Below are 15,557 nucleotides of genomic sequence, written 5' to 3' on the forward strand. Positions count from 1 at the left end.
TGGAGCTTTCTAATAAATCAAACATAACAAGACACTTCTTATTTCCTCTGGAAAAGTAGTAAATACAGGCCTCTGGAACAGCCTAATTTTAAATGTAGAAAAAGGAGACCAAAGCCCACATGTTCAAAGGTAAATCAAAGTATAATTGCATCCAGAGCAGCTCTACGGAAGGCTGAGTGTGAGCCCATCCCTACAGACAGCTCCCTGGTGACAAACTCAGAAATGGAACCAGACAACACTGTGCAAAGGAGGTCAGTCAAGGAGATGGTTACAGATCCCCTTTCTGTTGTTTTCTATAAAGTACGACCTGAACCTTGTTACCACAGCTGGCAGTGCATGCTTGTGTGGTCACGGATGAGAGGTTTTGACCCTAGAGCAAAAAAAAAAAAAAAAAGGGTGAAAGGCAAAGAGTATATTCACCATGCTAGTTGCAGCAGCTCAAAATAATATGCAGTTTATTGCATTGTTAGCTGGAGAACCTGTCACGTCCACAAAAAGCTGAAGCAGCCTCCCTGTGTGGGACGAACGGGCTGCTCAGAACAATAGCGTGAAGCTTGTGCTTGAGAAACTGCTTTCCTCTCCTCCCCACCGCCCTTTTGTTATGACATAATCATTCATCTTGCTTTGGGTTTTCTCAACCTAGTGAGTACAGAGAGGAACCAGAATTGCAACTAACAGGGGCTAACTCCTTCCCTTCTTAGGTAACTGCACCAGTTCCTCTGATGACAAGGCGATTCCAGATTAACCAGATTTCCTTGCAAAGCCAGAGTGTGTCTGCTACAGCAACAGAGGCCGAGCCTGGCGAGTAAGTCCTTAAAATCCAAAGGCAGTCTCCTTCTACGTGCCAAAGGGCACAAAAGGAAGAGGAAAGTTTAATAAGCCATGTTGGATTTGCTCAGTCCATCTGCTGTGATGAATTTCCATGAGCATAACGAGCTCACAAAGTTAGCCATAGGTACATCAGGCCTAATTTCTTCCCATCAGTGTCACATTCCTTGAAGTAGCATTGTGAATCTACCCATTATTCACTGAGGCCATATTCTTTCTTAGATATTTTCTTCCTTTGATTCTTCTAGAGAACTGCCTATTTCTTTTCAATTTCTTTTCAATAGATGAGACTGTTCCAGAAAATAGACTCAGCCTTCATTCTGCAAAGGGGACCTTTTTGCATAGGCACTTTGCTAACAAGCCTTCCTTCTGGCTGAATCAGAGCAGAGCCATCCAAAGGAAGCAACATAAGTATTCATTCCTACTGGAAGGGGAGAAAAGGCACTACCTTGTTCCTGTTAACAGCCAGCTAATTTGGAAGCACTGCTGCCCATAAAGCAGAACTTGATTTTTTTATCAATTTGGAATTTCATCATTTTCAGATTCCATGAGTCTTAAGAAGGAAATTCAAGGCATGGCGCCTCACTGTTTAGTTCTGAAGAGCAAATTTTAGATTTCTGTGTTTGATATTCCCTTTGTTCTGTGTGATACCAGCGAGTAAGACTGTTTTAATTCTTCAGCACGTGCCGATGAGCCTGCTGAGAAGGAATAAGATCCAAGAAGCAATGAGATCCAAAGCACTGCTTTGACCTCTGTGGATGAAGTCCTTAGGCAATTCTGTATGCGGAAGCATTTTCCTCCATGTATAAATGGTTTAAACAATTAATAAAACTCTCAAAAATAATTTTTCAAACTTTATTTTCTGAGGCACATTAGTGGCAAATGTTCCTGCTTTCATGAGGAGGTCTTGACTAAGCCTGGCTGTTCTGCATGCAATTACTTTGAGGCAATTGGAAACTACTGGTTTTGTACAAATATCTACCTACTATAAAATGGCAGAGTCCTCATATTTCCTTTGTTTTTTTACATTGTTTGGAACAAAGAACACATGGTGGAATTAAATCAAACTGAAGAGGGAAAGGGTGGCAAGGACATGTAAAGAAGTTTTTGTTGTAGTAGCTGAAACTGGCTTTAAGGAAAATGCAGAAACTGAATGAAATGCAGATGCTAACAATTCGATAACACTATTATATTGGTGATCCAAATGGGAAGTAAATTGGTGTTGGTATTGTGCCAGTGGTGTCTTTTTTTGTGTACATGCAGCAGATAGCACAGAGGTCCCTCGTGTTACTGCCGCTGTCATTTACAGGTAGTGTAATGTGTAGAGAAACAACTGCGTACTTCTTTCAACATCTCAGAGCTGGTGCTTGTTTTCAGTCTGCAGCCTTCCAGGCTGTAGCCTTTCTAGTCCATATTTCACCACAGAAGGGCAATGAATATTAAAGTTTACTTTCTAATGAGACATCAGAGTTGCTCAAAGAGCTTTGCTATATCAGAGCTCAGCAGTTTGTCAAATGTGTTCCTCCTACAAAAACAAAACTGTGTGAGCATGCTGCATGGTTCCTACAAGAACCGGGAGCTGCAGAGCTTTCAGGCCTTGTGCTGCCAGCTATGGTGAGATACTGGAGAAGCTTTTTTAATTCCTTGGACAAAATAGAGTATCTAGTGCTGGGAGTGGAAGTAATGATGACCCCAGAAGGATAGAACAGCCGTAGAACAGAAGAAAGAGAGGCTTTGGTTCTGCCAGCCAATTCAACTCACTTTTTCTTTCTTCAAAGATAAAATAAACTCTTGAGACCAAAGATCTCATTTACAAGGCTGTTGTCTTAAGTCAGTCAGCACATGCGTTTCAATAACAGAGCGTAAAAGAAACTGCTCACAAGCAAACAACAGAAAAAAACCGTGAGTATCGATTATAAACATCCCTCATCCAACTGTGTGTGGGTATCAGCTTTATGATGAGAGTAGCCACTTGTATCCAAATGTTCATCTAACTATTTCAAGGGGTTGGATCTGGGCATCCTTCTAAATTACAGCGAAAATAAGTTTGAAGCAGATGGGGTCAGAAAATAGGCTCAGGTGAAATGGGCCATCAGGAAGGGAAGGAAACTACTTGTTTAAATGAACTGATACTGACTAGAACTGCAAAAGATGTTGAGACTTTGTTTTGAGCACAATGTCACCCCTTTTTGTGAAGAGATCTGCTGTCTGTCTGTTCTGCTCAAGAAAATCAAGCAATGTGTGGTGCTTTGGAAACTATGTTGTAATTTCCTTTCTCAGCTGTTTTTAGAAACTGCTGGTGCATCTGCTTGGCTTACTCTGCTCTAAAAGACATTTTTAGGTTCCTGTAGCTCTGATTTTGACTATTATATGTTTAGATAGGGCTTTTGTCAAATATGTAATATTTATCTTACCCACTGAGACAAAGGATGTTTTTGTTGTTGTTTGACTTTAATGTCTTTTGTAGTTTGGTCAGTTCTCCTTCAGTAAGCTTTCAAATAAAAAACATTTACACTTCTCCTACTTGCTAGGATGGAGTAGAACATATGCATTAAATTTATCCCAAAAAGGATTGCCAAATTTTATTTCAAATAGCATTACAGTACTTGTAGATATTTCAGATCCGTCTTACTGTAGTTATAGCTAAATTTTTATCTGCAAGGTTAACATATTCACTGTATTTTCATGTAGTTTAATTCATACTGTAGTTTAACTCATGGCTTGGGAGCAGGCAAACTGGGAAGTTGTTGTATGGGCAATGAATGTTGAATTAATAGAGGGATTTACAATCACTTCCCCTACATACATCGACTGTGCAATATGTGCATCCACTCACAGTGGTAAAGTTAAAGTAACTACTTCAAAGCTGGATCTTGCCATTGGATTTTTAAATGAAAATAGTACAAAAGTTCTTTGAAATACCATTCACTTCTGATATTTCAGTCTGGAGATTGGGACCCAGTAATCTGTCAGTCTCTAACAGAGTAGTCCATGTGACTCAGTAACACTTGGATTACTCTGTTTACCTTTCCCCCTGTATGTATCTATTGATCTTAAACTCCTCTGACCTAGAGACAGTCTCTCGACACTGTTTATTATGTTATTAAGATGATGAAATATGGAGTAAACAGAGAAGAAGGGAGATCCCTATCTGAGAATTTCCACCCTTGAACTTTTTGTCCCATATGCATCCAACCTGAACTTTTAGGTGCCTAATGGTCTGCAGGCTCAACCCAGGCCAGAAGGTTTGAGAGGAAAAGTTCTCTGACACACATCTCCGTTCTATGCTTTCTTTGTGCCGGTGTGCTTAATTACAATCCCAGTCATCTTTGTTTCCATCCACACAGGAGAGAAGGAAAGGAGGAGCTCTTCAGCCAACTTTAAGGTCAGAAATCCCTTCCAGCTCAGCCTCGCTTTGGCTGATGGGAGCCAGGAATGACTGAACTGCCGAGCCATGGCCTCAGCTGTGCTTGGAAGTGGGCTGTGTTGTCCTGCTTCTCTCCTGGTGAATTATTCCTGCTGAGATCAGGCCTGTCATTGAGAATTCATTTATTTTTTAAATAAGTATTTTGATTTGTTCAGTGTTTTAAGTCCTGAAAACATGGTCTGGGAAGGGTTCAGTAGAGTGTTTGCTCCAAATATACTGAAAGAGCTGTTCTGTTGTCAGCCACGGTGGGAGCAGTGGGGATCAGAACACATAGCATTCCGGGAGAACGTCATTCTGTAAGAGCAGTTTTAGTTATGCAGTGAGCAGCTCTTCAAAGCAGAGAGGTGTACAGGATTTATAATAATTATAATGACCACTTCCTGAAATGGGTTTATTTAGAATTCTTTGTTGTAGGCCAGCACCCAGTCTTTTTTCATCTGCTTCTTTCTCTAAATGTGTAGGAAGGTGTCCTTGTGAGCTCACACATCCTTCATGACACTCAGCTGCCAGTTGGCACCTGTACCTTGTCCTCATCATGGAGATATTTTAGCAGAAGTGTGTTTTAATCCCAGGTTTATTGACAGAAATGATGGATGGATGGGTAGATAGATAAAATGATTATTCTTCAGCTTTACCAGAAAAAAATTCTTTGTCCTTTCAATTCAGATATCAGATACTTCATGTGGCTCTGCTGACTCCAATCCTGTCATTTTGCCGTATCTGCTGTCAACAACTCCATTACCAGATAGTCCATCTGAAGAAAAAGAAAGGATTCTGACATTCATCATATTATTATTACTATTTTATGACAAGTGGCAATACACAGAGATGAAGGTGCAATTTCCAGATCGGAGTCTCCGGTAGGTTCATGTGAACTATGTGCCTTTAAGAGCCATTCTCTCTCCTCATAATTACTTATTGTACGAAATGGCAGTTGGCAGCAATCAGGTTAAGTATTTAAATGTTTTCCATTTAACTGAAGGGATTACATTCACATTTCCAATTTAAAATGTTGTACCATCTTAACTACAAAACCTCCTACGGTGCTGTAAAGTATGTTTTAGAATATTGGTACTAAATTTGCATGAAAATCCTTGATTTCATGAACACAAAATAAAACATACTATTGCATTTTTCTCACCCCTTATACACAGGTATGTTCTCCAGCAGGAACCAAATGGTTTATTGTTTTCATTGCTGCCTTCCCTTTGCTCTCCATCTTCATCCCTCTCCCAGTGATGGATTTTAAGTGCTGAATGTGGAGAAAATCATCATAATGAAAGAACTGACAAAATCTGGTCAAGAGCAGTGATCCTTTTTGGTAAGGAGACATGTCTAAACACAGTTCACATCTTTTGTCTACACTTGCCTACCTTTCTTATTTTCCTTCCTTTTTTTTTTCTTTTTTTTTTTTCTCCTCCAATTCTTAGCAGCTCAGCTATTTCCAAAACTGAAGCTCAGGGAAAAGGAATTCTGGTGACCTCTTCTTTGCAGTAGGACTAAAAATGGACAGGGAGAAAGTCTATTCATTCGTGATTGCTTTCCATGCTGCTTAACAACAAGCTGTGTGTGTGCCTGACGCCTGCCAAGCAGCCTGAGTGCAACTGGTGTGCTCTCATCAACAGGGCTCGCCCTACAGCTGTAGCTCATCTCTATTTTTAGGCAACACTGTCTCACCTTTTCTCTCCTCTGCTGAGCAGACATTCATTGTGTTGTTTTCTGGGCCTTTTTCTGTGTGTTTCAACCATCCATCTGGTTAGGATGCTGAAGCCCCACGGTGCTGATAGCCCCAGCAGGGCAGCACTATGAGCCGATGTGAGGGGATCTTGGGCACAGAATCACAGAACCATAGAATGGCTTGGGTTGAAAGGGACCTCAAAGATCATCTAGTTACAATGCCCCTGTTTTGGGCTGGGTTGCCAACCACCTGATCAGACTGCCCAGGAACCCATCAAGCCTGGCCTTGAATGCCTCCAGTGATGGGGCATCCACAATTTCTCTGAGCGGCCTGTTCATGTGTCTCACCACCCTCTGAGTGCAGAATTTCTTTCTAACAGCTAACCTAAACCTTCCCTCTTTCAGTTTAAATCCATTCCCCCTTATGCTATCACTATCATCTGTCTAAGTTTATAAACGCCCTTCAAGTACTGGAAGACTGCGATGAGATATCCCTGGGGCCCCAGGACTGGACTGAGTACTGCAGATGGGGCCTCACAAGAGCAGAGTAGAGGGACACAGTCACCTCCCTCTCCCTGCTGGCCACCCTTCCACTGATGCAGCCCAGGGTACCATTTGCCTTCCAGGCTGCAAGAACACACATCTGGCTCATGTCCAGACTTTCGTCCACCAGAATCCTGCATCCCTGGGTGTCCCTTCCAAAGCTCACACTCAGCAGCAGTGGGAATGCTTTCACTTCACTTGTGAGGAGCCATAAAAATGGGATTTGTTATGACAATTACATAAATATTATGTAGTCATTGCAAAAGAGGGTTTCGTTGTAATCAGTTAATTCTCATCCTCTTGGTGCCAATCACATAACTATATTTTTGTTCTGGAATATCATTCCATCCCTTATATTTGTTCATTCTCTAGATTGACTAAAATACTACAGTAGATTGTGGTGAAATGGCTCCTGTTTCCCCACGCTGTGCCTTTCATACTGCTGGGGAGGCAGATTTCATATTCTGTGGAAGATTTCTTAAAGTATCATTCCCAGCTGAAAGGAAAAAAAGCTCATCATGGAGTGAAACACAAAGCAGGTCATTGATGGGTTTGCATTACATAACATTGTTGAATAATATCAAAAAATCATTTCCACATTTCATATCCATTTTTTAACAAAGTGGTTTTGAAAAGAAACTAGAAATATTAAAAATGTGGAAATACCACAGAAACATTGAAATAGGTAGTAGTGAGATGAAAATCATTTTGTTTTATCACCCCAATATACGAGAACAGTAAAGCATGGAAAACTTCAAATTTTGATGACTATTGGCTTTCCCAATGGAAACTACTGAGTAGAACTAACAAGTTTTTTATATAAAAGCAGGGAGGAGAATAAAAAAAACTCAGAACTTATCTTCATTTATCCAAAAGGAAAAGCAGCTAAAAGATTTGAAAGCTCCTCCAGAGTCGTGTTACTCATTGTCTGAGACAGCCTTCACATTACAGTTGCCACCTTTAGAGTTTCACGATGAGGATTTTGTTCCTGGAAAAGGAACTGGGAACATGGTTTGTGTTTTGTGCTTGGTGTGTACGCTTTTAGGTCATTCCCCATTCGCACCACAAATGTAACACAGCCCAGTTACAGCCCAGTAGAGAGCCCAGTCTCTACTGAGACTTCTGGTTGAAAGCAGTGCTTTCCACATCACAGCCTTCAGATGAATCTTTACAGCCACCACTTTATTGAGCAGCTTTATATTTCTCCTCCAAACACAGTTATCTCCACCGATCCATATCATATCGAACAATCTGAAAATAATGTTATTAATGGGCAGGTATTCACCCACAGAATCACGTTTTATTTTAGGCAATAATTATAAATTGAACATGTTGCCTGGATCTCACTTGCCTTTTACAAAAGGATATAGGGACTATGGATAATTTATAAACAAATAGTATTATATTATTGATCACTGATCTCCATGGTTACTGGGCTCCTCTGGTTTCATTGTGGCCTCTTTGTAATTAAGCATTGTTGCACATACGCTGTGCTGTGAGTTAGAGTAGGCTGGAAACACACAAGTCATTAGAACGGGCAAAGAGGAAGATTTCCTTTATTTTGCACCATGGCACAACTGGCAAAGCCCTTTTGTAGGTACGTGTGGAACTGGCTGCCTGTGAGTCAGAGCATGTGGGAGCAGGTTGGGGGTCATTGGGTGAGATCTTCATCTGGGGCCATAGCATCAGTGCAGGATTTGGGCACTCACTGCCTGCTGTCATAATGGCACCCAAGGCACGGCTCGAGAGTCACTCTGTTCCAATGGGATTTAAAGCAGTGATGAGTACTCAGGTTTGTGCCGTTCATTCTTTAAATCCATATTTTTTATTCCTTGTTGACCCAAACAATCAGTGGAAGTATCCTTTCTTAAAAAGCATTGCAAAAATATGTACATATGAAAAATTCATAGAAAAAAAATAAATCAACCTTTCCCTCCATCTCTGTTCTTCATTGAGAATAGTCTCAAATAGTTCTTGGAGCAACAGACTGTTCAAGTTGAAAACAAACTTTGGTGAGGCTTACCTTTTTGACAAACATGTTTTGAATACTCTTCTGTGTCACCTCTGAGCTGACCTGAGGCAGGTTTGTCCTCTCTAGATGCCTCAGCTCTGATACTGAAATACTTTAAAATGCAAATAGGAAACAATAGAGGAAGCATTTGCATCTTGAAATAACTTTTTTAAAGGCCTTCTTTCAGTCTCCATGCACCGATTATTCATTTCCTTCTCCCTATCAGACAAATTTCAGTTTCCCCATTTCTGGGTTTGATTTCCCCCAGCTCCATCTCTGCAGAGCACCCTCCTTCTGTTCCCCAGGCCGTGGATATCTGTGTTCCCATCTGATGCAGAGGCTCTCAGGGATGTGGTCATCTTTACTGCAGCAGCCACCATGGGGCTCACTCACTGCTCCTTCTCCTTTCATCTTCGTGAATACCTAATCTGTAACACACTGCTTATCATCCTCATCAATATCTTCATATTCTGCAGATTCTCTCTTCTCTTTCTAGATTTTAAAGCCCTTATTTGGCCAAGGAATCCTTCCCAAATAAAGCATATTGATAATATTTACTTGCTCTACAATAGGACCAGTTTCAAATATGCAGCTTTTGGCATCTAACATATTTCCAGGGCTCCCAGGGGAATGGGCACTCGTAACGAGTAGCAGATATTAAAAAACAAAATGGGTCTCACCAAGAGTTTTTTTCAGGACACTTTTCCACACAATCCATTTCCTAAACAAAAGGGTTTCAATACACAAAAAACATAAGACTATTACACCAAGATGCTTAGGTGCTGTTGTAGTCACAGAGGGACCATAACCAACAAAGAAATCTACTTTTAAAACGCCAAGACGAGTCTATAGAAAGCAAAACATTCCGAGTATGGATTTATGGATGGTTTTGCCTAGATTAAATCCCAGCGGATGAGATCAGGAGTCAGTCCAGAGCTGTATTTAGAAGCCACTTTCATAAAAACCAATGAAGCAATGATATAATTCTACCCATGTTTCTGCTCAAGAGCCTCAACCCGACATGCAAACATCTAATTTCCCTAAATTTTACCATCTCCAAAAAACCCCCACAAAATTGCAAAAAGAAGCGAGCCCAAACAGGCCCATCACTAAGGACTGAAAATAGGCATTTGCAAACAGTGGAATCTGTGGAAAGTTACCATGGGCAATATGTATTAAAAATGGTAAAAAAAAAAAAGAAAAGAAAAAAAAAAAGACAAAAAAAAAAAAAGACTTCAGGAATCAGAGAGATAGTTTGGTCTTTACCACTTTCTAAATAAGAATAATAAATGGCAAAATATGCAAGGCTGGATTGTATTAGAGAATTCCCATAAATTATATACTACAGAGTTGGACATTAAACTGTTAATACAAGAACTCTTTGGAGCATGGGTTTCCAATTTCTACTGTATGAATTTTTGTCAACACAGCTTCCTGTGGTCAGATGACTTATTCGGTCAGTGCTGGTCTTTTCTCCCCCAAAAATACTGAACTGAATTTTAATGTCAGGCAGAAACTCACACGCTGGTGTTCTGCTGAAAGGCTGCACTATAGAGCATTTGAGCGTTTTGCTTCTGAGCTTACCTTTGTGATTTCTTACCTTATTTATCCTTGTGATCGCCTCACATTTTGTCACCAAAGATGTAGCCATGTAAGCCTTTAATTAAACACGTCAGCAGTCATGGAACAATTAAAGTAAGTTTTCATCAGAGACACTTGGTCTGCAGGGATGAGGAGTGGCACAGTAAGTGTGCTGTGTGCCAGCGCTTTATTTACAGAGGCCACGCTGAAAAAAACCAAGATCAAATCAATAGCAGTTTGCCTAAAGAAGGAGCTTTAATGCCTCATGGATCGAGACACTAAAGTCTTCTTCTTGCCTATTACTCTTAATACACAGCCACTGTCATGGGGCTTAATCAGAATTCATGGAGCCGCTAAACCAGGGGAAGATTATTGATCTTATTAAAGATGTAAGAGCACTGGTCTGAGAAGACAGGGCCTCCAGAGAAGGGCTCTGCCTCATTCTGCCTGCCTGGGGCTTCAGCACTGCCAGGACCCAGAGGCATTTTTCTTCTGTAGATAAGAATCTCAGAAGCCTGGGCACAACTGCCCCACACTGAGCATCTAAATCTCCTCACCTGTAGTTATGAACATGCCTTCCTGACCTTCACCAACAGTATTTTCATTACCTTTGAGGACTAGGTTCCTTCTGCTGTTAATCCTATGCGATGCCCCTGAAAACAAAAGAGCAGCATAGATGTACCTGGATGGGAATTCAAAAATTGCAGATTACAAAAATGTTACTGATGGCCTAATGTGATTACTGCTTCAATCACACTGCTAGCACACAGAGAAATAACCCAGGTGTACCTCTGCGTCCTAGCTGTGTGGCTTCTGTTGTTGTTGTTTCTTTTAATTTCCTGTACAAGCTCTGTTTAGTGTGCAAATTGCTTGCTATATTTATAGAAAATATTGAGTGATAGCAGTGGAACAGTGCTAATGAGTTTTAGATCAGTTGCCAAACTGAAAAAATTAAACTAAAATTCATTTAGACTGACCCACAATAAACGTTTTCCATTTTTCTCGATGTAAACAAAATGTGAGAAAGCTGTTCAGGGAACTGTTGAGTTCCTGAACTACTGATTGATCACCTGAGGCAAGGACTGAGTCAGCCACAGGAGCACAGGTGAAGGCAATTCATCTGTATGACTCCTAGACCCCATTTAAGAGCTGACTGCCACAGGGGAAGATTTTCTTTCAGGAGATCTCTCCCTTTGGAGTTTTTTTTTACTGCAAGCCTAGGATATGGGTAAGCATTTCATTTTTGATTGTCTCTTTTCACCATAATAATCTTTCTAACTATAAAGCCTGTAAGATACCATTTTAGCCATGCTACTCTGTGAATTGTACATTTGTTAATTGTACAGCTGCAATTTGAGTATGTTTTTCCATTGGATGGGAAGTTAGATGTCTTACTTATGGGCTTGGGTCACAAAAACCTGGAGTCATGGGATGCTGCTGCTGAGCAGCTGCGTAGTTATCATTTAGTGAGGTACAAGAATTTGGGGTGAATTCCTCTCCAGCCCATGGAAGAACTGGAGAAGTTTTGGACAGCTTCCCCAGTCTCGATGGGCAGGAGGGAGACAGTGTGTCCAGTAGTTTCTATACAAAGCAATAAACATTGGCTCCAACCCCTTGCCTGTGCTGGTCTCCTTGTGGTTTCCTCAGGCTCCTCCCAGTCTTCCTCTGCAAGGTTCTGGGCAGTGACTGATGGCACACCAGTACCATGGCTGGGGAGCCCATCCAGGACAAACATGGCAATTAGAAGGTTAATTTAGATATTAAATTAAAAATCTTAATTCCTGCAGAGCCACAAAAAGTGCAGTCTTGAATATACGTCTCTCATGTTCTACATCAATCAATTGCCAAGTACTGTAGCCTTTCCTTTTCCTCCAGTCTTTCCTTTTCTTCCAGCTTTATCTATCTGAGGGAAAAGGTCAGAAGAAACATGGGCAGATCTGCTCCAGATTAAACCCAGTTAACTAAACCCGGTTGTTCTGATAATTACTGCAGTCATCTGAAGCATTCACCCAGATTCGAGCTGAATGTCACAGCAATGTTCTTGCAGCACACCTGTGCAGGCAGGATCTTCAGGCTAAGCTGGAATTAGTTTTATCTTTCCACAGCAGGTGAAAATTAAATCTTAAAACCAGAAAGGAGTAACACGAGTTTCTTGGGTAGCAACCACTCTTTGGATAATAGGTGACATGCATGATGTCAGAGCTACTGTCAGATGTGGGAAAGACATTTTGGATTCATTCCCATTGCTGAGTGTGAGGTGTAAGGAAGGGTCTGTGGGCTCTTTGCACAAAGGGTCCCTTTTGCTGCATGGCACTCCATCATGCTCCTTCCTTGCATGGACCTAACTGCTGCTGCCAGTGATGTTTGTCTTAGAAGCCATGGTTCAGCAGAGCTGTTCAGTCCCACTGTGCCATTCAGGTAGTTGTGCAGTTCATCTGCCACTTGTACGCTTTGTACAAACCTAGATAGGTTTTCTGAAAATTCTGTTATGCGATCACTGCATTCTCTGAAGGCATGTGAATTTGTAACGGTGTACTTCTATAATAAGTGCTTTACTTCTACAGATTTAGGTTTTCTTGTTCTGCTGAATCCTTTAATTAAAGCGCACCTAGGAAAGCTGGGATGTCAGCAGATGATGTTTGTTGGAAGTGCTGCTGTGTGCTCACGAGTATGCTGCAGAGCTTGAGAGACGACGGTGCGTTTCAGACAAGCCCAAATGTCTTCTAACTACTTGCTGTGTACTTTAATTTATGCTTCTTTCTGAACATGTTAGATTTTAGTTTATACGTAGGCTCATCCCTGTGCTTTTGTACCAAGTGTGCAAGCCACTGAGGCAAATGATGCACTCAGTACAAGCTATAATTTAAAGGCAGGTGGGAAGTGCTTGAAATGCGTGTATCTTTGTAAGTTATTCCTAAAATGCTATTATTACCTGCAGTCTCTTTAGTTTCTGAACTAAATGTCCTTTCCTCCTCCTTAAGCCTTTTATCTGCTTTGGGAAAAGAAAAAAAAAAAAAAAAGACAAATGGAGAGAGGATTTGTTTCAGATCTGGATCTTTGGGAAGCTTTAGCAGCCATTCATCTGCAGATGACCATTTTCAGTGAATTGTGGCTATGCTTGGCTTTCAAGAATCAAAGCTGGGTAATACAGAAGAGACACCAGCAAAAACCAAGCTACTGATTTTCCATTTTTTCTTAACTGCAGGAATATCCATGTTTTCTGTTTAGCCTGGTGCTGAGATCAAAGGATCCAAATGGTTGTGTGAGTGTGCTACAGCTTCTGGATAAATTACTGAAAATGTTATTGTAAAAGCTAAACCGATGTGACCCTTGTTTTCATCAATCTTATATTTAATCTTTATATAGTGGCTTGTGTAGAAGGTTCTTCTACCTCTATCCTTGATAAAAGGTAGCACCAATTAAAATTCTGCACTTATGTATAATTCTGCACATATAATAAAGTGTGATATTTTTAGTGTTGTTGAGCATTAGTGAACCTGTATATATGCAAAATGGCTATAAAACATTGAAATTTAAATTGAATAAACATAGATAGGAAATTGTAAACGAGAATTCTCATTTGGGAAGTTAACCACTTGAAAGAGGAAAAGCTGTTTTACCTGGTAACTTGCATGGAAGGAATATTCCAGCTTTTGGAAACACTGTGTAGATAAATTGAGCTCCTACATCTTTTCTACTCCCATGTGCCTAATCGCTGGCGCTGCAAAAATTAAGCTGCAAGAATTCTGATTTATACACATGTAAGAATAATAAAGCAGATCTACAAATGGTGTTTAAATACCCACTAATGGGCTATCTATCAGAGTGATATCAAGGAATAGGAGAAAAGCCTGGGAGCTGGGAAAACAGCAACAGCAGGAGTAGATTTCTACATGCATAAAATACGGGAATAAGAATTGTTGAGTTTTTTAAAATATTTGTAGTATCTGTTAATGTATACCATGGAGTAACATCTTTGAAATCTGCCATCAACTTCACACCTCTGCCATCATCTTATCTGTGTTACCAGCTCTTGTTTTTCAAGAGAGGATCTTAGCAACAAATTTGTGTTCTTTTTTCCTTTCAACCAATCTCCCACTTTTCCCTGTCTTGGCAGTTCTTACCATGTTTTCATTTCACTCCTCCTCTGTATCAGTAACAGAATATTTTTCTATTTGCCATTTTCCCTTGTTCTTCACTTTCCTTTGTGGTGATCCCAGCATACATAGAAAGATGTCTGTTCCACCCATATTTTTGAAATACACTTAATTTCATTTTTGCTTTGCAATTTTTTTTTTCTTCCCCTTGAATGTAACTTCTCAAATAGAGTAATGCACTGCCTGCAGCAATCACCTCAGATGGCTTCTTGCCAACTTCACCTTTTCTCAAGTCATCCTCAGTTTCTACTATGTGTGCTCCACTCAGCTGTTCTGAGGTCACTATTAATGATGTGAACAAATCTCAGGACTTCTTGCCTGCAGCATTATTGATCCTACTGTAACTCTGAAATCTTGTCCTGTCTTAACAGGAATCTTTTCTTGTTTTCTTTTCCAAATCATTGCCAATTCTTCAATCTTTCCTTCAGTAATGGATCTCCAGCCAAGGTTTCTCTTTCAAAAAAAAAAATCTCACCAGGCTCTATTTTACCTCCATTCGCTGATTTGTGCGTTTTCTCAGGTGATTTCTTCTGATTACATTAACTCAACTGTCACCTCTACAATACAAATCCTTGCTTTTCATTACACACACCTGGTTCCCCTTGAGACTGAAATGTTGAAGTCAAGATAACCTTCCTGAATTCTTGCTATGATTTTATCAGCCTATTTTTGTATCCTTTCCTGGCATTCCTCTCTCCTGTGACTCTGAATACAAATGGGAGCCATACAAATTAGGGCCCTCCGTTGGGCACCTGTTTGTAATCTTATCTTGTATTTCACTATGCAGTTCTTTGTTCTGAGCTGGCTATGCCATTTTCAGTTGCCCATGCATCCTCTCAGAAAGTGCTGCCATTCACTTTTTTCACGTTTTCTTCTTGCAAACTATACTCGAAACACGCTGTTAAAAAAACAAACAAACAAACTTCTCAGCTTTCCTACAAAGTTATCTCAAATCCTACCACTTTCATGAAGTGTTCAGGAAAACAAGAATTGATATTGTCCTGGGGCAATTTCAGTGGGGTATGTATTCTTTAACTTGTAGCTTTATAAATATGTTTCGTGATACATTTTTGCCTATAGAAATCTAGTCTATACTGAATATATACTCAACTTCATTCTTGCTTCCTTCTTTTTTTACTTCAGTTTCTCTTATAAATATAACATCCTTTGCTTTAAGAATTGTGCTTTTGGGTGTGTAGAACCATCAGAAAACCCTATAATACAACATAATTATTATTTTTTTTTAGCTGTACTCACAAGACATCATGAGATTTCCCCAAACACCTTATCTTCTCAGACACCTGTAGCAGCATACACAAGAGTCAGCACTAAA

At 40.2% G+C, this 15,557-nt stretch overlaps 1 protein-coding gene across 1 annotated transcript in view; it reads left to right on the forward strand.

Annotated features, from left to right (window-relative positions):
• The window catches only part of UMAD1 (UBAP1-MVB12-associated (UMA) domain containing 1), an 86,830-nt gene extending 71,684 nt beyond the window's left edge, over positions 1 to 15,146 (forward strand). Inside the window, exons 4-6 of the transcript XR_008209683.1 lie at positions 4,922 to 5,115; positions 5,410 to 5,576; positions 13,273 to 15,146. The gene's annotated coding sequence lies outside the window, so the exon portion shown is untranslated. The remainder of the gene's footprint in view (positions 1 to 4,921; positions 5,116 to 5,409; positions 5,577 to 13,272) is intronic.
• The last annotated feature ends 411 nt before the right edge of the window (positions 15,147 to 15,557 follow it).

The sequence above is a fragment of the Tympanuchus pallidicinctus genome, unplaced genomic scaffold, assembly GCF_026119805.1.
Source record: "Tympanuchus pallidicinctus isolate F22 unplaced genomic scaffold, pur_lepc_1.0 scaffold3, whole genome shotgun sequence".
Classification (NCBI taxonomy): Eukaryota; Metazoa; Chordata; class Aves; order Galliformes; family Phasianidae; genus Tympanuchus; species Tympanuchus pallidicinctus.